Below are 7,193 nucleotides of genomic sequence, written 5' to 3'. Positions count from 1 at the left end.
AAAAAAAAAAAAAATTACAGTTATGAAGTAGCAACAAAAATAATTTTATGATTGGGAGTCACCAAAACATGAAGAACTGTATTAAAGGGTTGCAGCATTAGGAAGGTTGAGAACTAGTGTTCTAGGAGAAAAATCTTCATGGCATTTGATTTGACTAAATTTTTTTCTTTTTTTATTATTTAATTATTAAAAATTTCCACCTCCTCCCACTCCCCCTACTCTCACTCCCCCTCCCTCTCCAGTCCTAAGAGAAGTCAGGGTACCCTGTCCTGTGGGAAGTCCAAGGCCCTCCCCCCTCCATCCAGGTCTAGGAAGGTGTGCATCCAAACAAACTAGTCCCCCAAAAAGCCAGTACATGCAGTAGAATCAAAACCCAGTGCCATTAGCATTGGCTTCTCAGTCAGCTCCCATTGTCAGCCACATTCAGAGAGTCCGGTTTGATCACATGCTCATTCAGTCCCAGTCCAGCTGGCCTTGGTGAGCTCCCATCAGATCATTCACACCATCTCAGTGGGTGGACGCAGCCCTCGCTTGACTAAAATTTCTTAATGGAATAAAAAGAAAGTAAACTGTAGAAGAAAATTGAAAAGTAGGTTTTCTAAAAACTTAAAACTTCTGCTCTAAAAAGACCACTATTAATTGAAAAAGATATCTAGCCAAGCAAAGAAAGAACTATGTGTGTCACCTAACTAAGAGCCTGCCTCAAAGCACAGAAATAAAGACAAGAAATCGAGCTAAGGAGCTGAAGAGAAGCTTAAACAGTTTTGAGCAGGTATTGCTCTTGCAAATGACTCGTTTGGTTCCCACAACCCATGTTGGTGGCTTACAACTGCCTGGAACTCCAGTTTCAGGATATTGGACACCCTCTTCTGGCCTCTGCAGACATCTGTACTCATCCACATACACAGAAATATACGCACATACACATTTTTCAAATCTTTTTACAAGAACAGGAAAAAGAGGAAGAAAGTATATTACAAGAACACAAACAATGCGCTCTTTTCAAATGGAAAAAGATAAACAGAGCTGGGCATGATGGTGGATATCACTCATTACAGCACTCAGGAATTAAGGCAGGCTGATCTCTAAGTTTAAGACCAGCCTGTTCTACATAGAGAAGAAAAAAAAAAAGATAAACAGGCACCTCATAGAAGAAGGTATATGGCCAATAAGCACATGAAAATGTATCATTAGTCAATGTGATCAATTAATATCACATTTAAATTTTAATATGCATTCACAAGGATGTTTAAAACTAGGAAGACAAAATGGGCTTTTTGAGTGTAGCCAACTGTAACACATGCACTGATAGCAGATATTAAAGTAGTACAGCTCCTTTGTGAAAAAGTTTAGCCTTTTTCTAAAATAAAAATAGACTTGCTAGAGATCCATAGCTCAGTTGTAGAATAGTTGCTTAGCATGTGTGTGACACTAGGGTCTATTTCCAGTAAGGTGGTGAGTGCCCTTAACTTGTAATTTACCAATTCTTTTCTTTATCCAAGAGAAATGAAAACATGCACATGAAATATTTTTGACGACACTGCCATATGCAATGGCTTCTATCCAGTGTATTGGCAATCAGTGATTTGTACATATATTGGAGCATCACTTAGCAGTCATTGGACCAAACCACTAATGCACACAGCATAGGTAGAGGTCACAGCTACCATAGCCAAATATCAAAAGACTACATACTACACATCCATTTTATTAAGTCATCCGTGGTGACAGGAAGCAGATCTTGTTTGCTAGGGTCACAAGTGAGGAAGGTTGTTGCAAAGGAATAAAGGGGGAGATGTCATCATGAAACATTATTGTCATCAGTCACAAGTACCTATAAAACTGCCAAGCTCATCCAATCATGATTACATGGAAATGTTCAGCCAGATGTGGTGGTACATGACTGTAACCTCACACTTAGGAGCTAAGGAAGGAGCATTTCAAGTTCAAGGCTAGCTTGAGCTACATAGTGAAACCCTATCACAAACACAAAAATGCACATTTCATTCTATACGAATTGTTCCTCAATAGATTTAAGTATAAGAAATTTTTAGTAGTTAGGAAGAACAATCTGGTCATCTCCTTGTGAAGATAAGTTAAGAAAAGACCTTTTCAATCACAAAAATAGAAGCCAGAACAGAAAGAGAATCTTTAGAGCTCTTGATGAAAACTGAAAACCCCTTAGTGCTGTCTTCAATCACGTGGACACAATAAAGACACACTTGGAGGAACAAAAAATAGCGTTTGCAACCACAAATCCGGAATAAGAGGCTATAAGGAAGTACTTCAGAGGGAGAAAAGTGGCCCCGGTACAAGATCTGAGATCATGAACGCCAAGGGAAGCAAAGTTGATGTGAGAGTGGTATTCCTACACAAAACCAAGTCACTGCTAATGTGGACTTTTGTTTGTGTCCATTTGTGGAACATTTAAGCATAAAGCACCAAGTAAACAGTCACTGGAAGTCAGGAGGCTGTGACCAGAGTAATTCTACTAAGACCTTATGTTGCTCACAGGATGCATTCAGCATATTGACTTTCACCTTTTCTTTCATATGCACCATTAAATGCAATGAACAAGAGACAAGAAGAGTTATGCTGAATACATTTCAAAGAAATCAATGAAAGGAAAAACACTAAAAAGATTAGAGACTGGATTAACATTAAAATGATAGAAACTGGCTATTAACAGGTTATTACCAGTCTTAATGTAAATTGCCTTCTAATAAAAAGATTGCTAACAAGTTGGGTTATTTGGAATCCACTTTCAAAGCCAATTGTACAACAAGCCTAAAATTCTAGTATTAGAAAGTCTGAGGCAGGAGAATGGCCATGAGTAACAAGCCTACTAGGACTACACAGCAAGACTCTGTCACTAAGAACAACAATAGTAATTAGGGACTGGAGATGTAGTTCAGTTGGTAGATTGCTTGCCTAAATATGCACAAAGCCCCAGCACCACGTAAATGGAGGGTAATGGTGCATACCTGTAATCCAAGCACAACTGAATTAACATGGGAAGGCAGAGGAAGGAGAAGACAAAAACCAAAGCAGGATGGAATGAAAGAATGGATAACCATGCAGTTGCACTGCTGGCAAAGTCCTTTTTCAGAGAGCACAGAGACTTTGTATTTGGGTAGCTTGTGGCTACCTAGAGCTCTCCTTTGGTTGGCCTTATCCTTTTGTTGTCGTTTTTCCTACTATACTTAAACTCTAATCATAAGTATAGTGCTCTCTTGAGTTCTATGAGTTATTCCAGGAAATTATCAAATCCAATGGGGTTATGGAAAACCCCAGTATGAACCCTGTTCCTAAAAGTGGCCTGAGAAACCCTCACAAGTACTTTCCACAATGTGTTCTTGTATACATAAGGTATCAGGTGTGCAATCCTCCAATGGCAGTTATTGCAAAGAATCTCATGCTCATTCATCCGCTATGGCTAGTTTTTTATTATTATTATTATTATTATTATTATTATTATTATTATTATTATTATTGACAAACATGGAAGCCAGAGGAAGGCCAATTAGGAGAGTTAGTTCTTTCCTTCCACTGTCGGTTCTAGAGGCAGAACCGAGGTTGCCAGGCTTGTGCAGCAAAGGCTTTTATCCCCTGAGCCATCTCACTGGCACAACTTGACAGGATTTGGAATCACCTAGGAGGCATTCCTTGGGGGTGGGTCAGAAGGTATTACCTGACCTCAAAGTGAATAACACTGTCCAGAGGACAGGCCAGATATAACAAGGAAAAGTAGTATCTCAGGAACCTGGCTTCTTTCCTAAAAAAAGCACACCAGTCACTGGGGCTGACATGATGCCCCAGTTCTTACAGTCACCCACTGTGGACTCAATGCCAGACACTCTCAGGGAGCATCCAGACCTTCAGAGATGGATTGAGACTGCTGAGGAATCCAAACTTTTGCAAGATTCTCAGGTGCTCCAGAGTACAGTCATTGTTGGACTATCCAGCCCTTTGTGCCTAATAAAAATCCCTTCACCTGAGCATGGTGGGACATGTCTATAGGAGGTGGAGGAAAGAGGAAGGAGGAACACACACACATGTACACACACATACACCCTCACACACACTCACTCATACTTAATCATTCTGTAGAAAACCCTGCCTACTGCACCATCCACGTTCCTTTTTACTTCTCAGTTATTACTTTAAATTGTAATGACTCTCTTATTATTCTGATTTTTTCTTAGCTTGGTTATGTCCCCTCATTATTAAGAAAAAGTCATTATAAAGCCATTAGAACCACATCATCCTAATGTGGACTGATAAGACTGAAAAACTTCGTATGAACTGGATGATTTCTAAAACATGTCAGTTAAATAATGTGTTTAGAAACGAAAACCGAAATCCACACAGAAATGGCAGGCTCAGTTCTGAACCACCTGCTAAGTTCAGCCCACGGTAAGCTAATACAAGGCCAAGGTCATGGGCTTCATAACCCCTGAAACAGCAAGTGCATCTCATTGCAAACAAGGCTGATAATTGGTAAATTAATTATAGAGAAATGGAAATTCTAGTTATTTTTTAAAAGAGTTATTTTTCTGTTGTATTGGTATAAATTTTTACCTGTGTGTATATCTGTGTATCACACATGTACAGCTCCCAAAGTAACCTGAAGATAGTGTTGAATCCCCTGGAACTAGAGTCATAGAGGGCTGTGAGCCACCATGTTGGTACTGGGAACTGAGCCTGGGTGCTCTGCAAAAGCAGCAAGTAATCTTAACTACTGAACCACCTCTCCAGACCCCAATTCCAGTCCTTCTAGCACACAAACAACACTCCCCAGCAGAGTCCCATCCAGATGACAGGAGCTAAGACACAGACAACGCAAAAACACTAGTCGAATTGTATTGGTTTGTGAAACAGGAATGAAGTTCTCTGTCCATGCTGACTTACTGTGTGACACATGATTTGGTACTACTCTGGTAAGATTTTTTTTCTAACATCAAAGAGCAGAGCATTAATTTGGATAAGGTATTGTAAGCAATATGGACAGCCTGGATAAACTCCCTAAGCCTTTACTCTTCCTCTGTTGCTGTTTACATGGGAGATCCAGGAGACAAAATTCCAGAGGTACTAGGAACAATGATACTAGTTCACCTTTGTACTCTTAGATTTGACTTTTTTTTTCTGAAACAGGGATTCTCTGCATAGCCCTTGCTGTCCTGGAATTCGCTCTGGCCTCGAACTCACAGAGATCTGCCTGCCTCTGCCTCCCAAGTGCTGGGATTAAAGGCGTGCGCTACCACCCAGCTGAGAGAGGAATTCTTTTTATCCTTTTATCCTGTGCCGTCGGCTCACTGCACAGCTGCAAGCTTGGGCTATCTCAGGGTCAGAAGAGACATTTCAATTGCTTTTACACAATTCCTAATGTTAGTGTTAATGCCATTCAGTAATTTTATAATAACAAGCTCTCTACAAGAGCTAGTTCTAAGACAGGCTTCAAAACTACAGAGAAACCTTGTCTTGAAAAAAAAATTCCTCTCCACATGGGAGTCCTAGCCTTTGCATCTGCCTGGAGATCAGGGATGATACCAAAACAGTTGGGTCCTGGGTGAACAGCAAGGTCATGTTCTGAAACATTCTTATTGAAAGAAGCTAATGATTAAAAATAAGTCAATATGCTCCACTTAAAAACTGGCACCATCCTTCTAACAGCCATACTGTGAACATCTCAAATACTGACTGGATACATAAGCCTGGTCATTGATTATGCCAACCAAAAAGTCAGCATGAGCCAGGCATGGTGTAGCAAGACCCTGTCTCAAGAGAAAAAATTTAAGCAGAATTTACCATTTTGTTAACGAAGTCACTGCCTGTAGGGATAAGTCACGCCCCTTAGGGGGCGTGTTCTCCTCGGGCTAATGTTTGCATATATATTTGGCGAGCGTGCTCCCAGCTCCTGCCTCTGCCTCCTTCAGCAAATCCTACTGGCGTGCGCCACCACAACCAGATGGAGGTTGTGATGGAAGAAGGTCATTGGTTAATTAAATGAAGAAGCTGCTTGCCCTGATAGGTTAAAACATAGGTGGGAGGAATAAACAGAGCAGAATGCTGGGAGGAAGAGGAAGTGAGGTCAGATTCGACAGCTCTCCTCTCGGGGGCAGATGCCTCAGAGAGACACGATGCTCCACTCTTGCAGGCAGAGGTGAGAGCTCTACTCTCTGAGGCACACATGATGAAGCTTCGACCCAGGATGGATGTAGGCTAGAATCTCCCTGGTAAGCCACCTTGTGGGCTACAGCAGATTATTAGAGATGGGCTAGTCCAGGTGTGAGAGTTAGCCTAGAAGAGGCTAGATAGAAATGGGCCAAGCAGTGATTAAAAGAATACAGTGTCTGTGTAATTATTTCTGGTAAAGCTAGCCGTGCGGGTGGCCGGGGTGCTGGGGACGCAGCCCCACCGCTCTTATTACTACAACTGCCATGACATCCCTGAGCTATGCTTGGGTACATTTTATGATGCTGATGAAGCAGGAGCCTCATGTGTTGCTTTTATTGGTTGGTGAATAAAGCTGTTTTGGCCAGTGGCTTAGCAGAGTAAAGCCAGGCAGGAAATCCAAACAGAGATACAGAGTAGGTGGAGTCAAGCAGTCGCCAGCCAGCTGCTGAAGAAACAAGACCTGTAGAAAATGAGATAACACCATGACCATGTTAGTCTATAGACTAACAGAAATGGGTTAATTTAAGATGCAAGAGCCAGGTAGAAATATACCTGAGCCATGGGCCAATCAGTGTTGTAATTAATATAGTTTCTGTGTGATTATGCAGGGCTGGGAGGCTGGGAAACCAAAGCAGAGTCTTTGTTTACAGGAGCCAGTTGTCAGTAAGCAGTCTGAGAATAGAGCCCATGATGAAAACCACAAATTGCTCACACATTACAGTGAGAACAGACATCAGGATTAAGAAAGAATTTAGGGTTAAAATGACGAGGCCAGGAGCACTAGACAGGAGAAGCAGAGAAGCTTGCAGATAATAATGAAATAGTCAAGTGGACCTCATAAGATACAGGCAGAAACTAGCTAGCTTCCATGAGATATTCCCTCACCCTCAGCGTCTTAGAGTTTTATTGCTGTGAAGAGACACTATGACTACAGTAACTCTTTTTTTAAATATTTATTTTATTTATTTATTATGTATACAATATTCTGTCTGTGTGTATGCCTGCAGGCCAGAAGA

The sequence above is a fragment of the Microtus ochrogaster genome, unplaced genomic scaffold (assembly GCF_000317375.1).
Source record: "Microtus ochrogaster isolate Prairie Vole_2 unplaced genomic scaffold, MicOch1.0 UNK18, whole genome shotgun sequence".
In the NCBI taxonomy this organism is placed as follows: Eukaryota; Metazoa; Chordata; class Mammalia; order Rodentia; family Cricetidae; genus Microtus; species Microtus ochrogaster.
The sequence above is the reverse complement of the archived record's forward strand: the minus strand, read 5'-3'. Positions refer to the sequence as shown.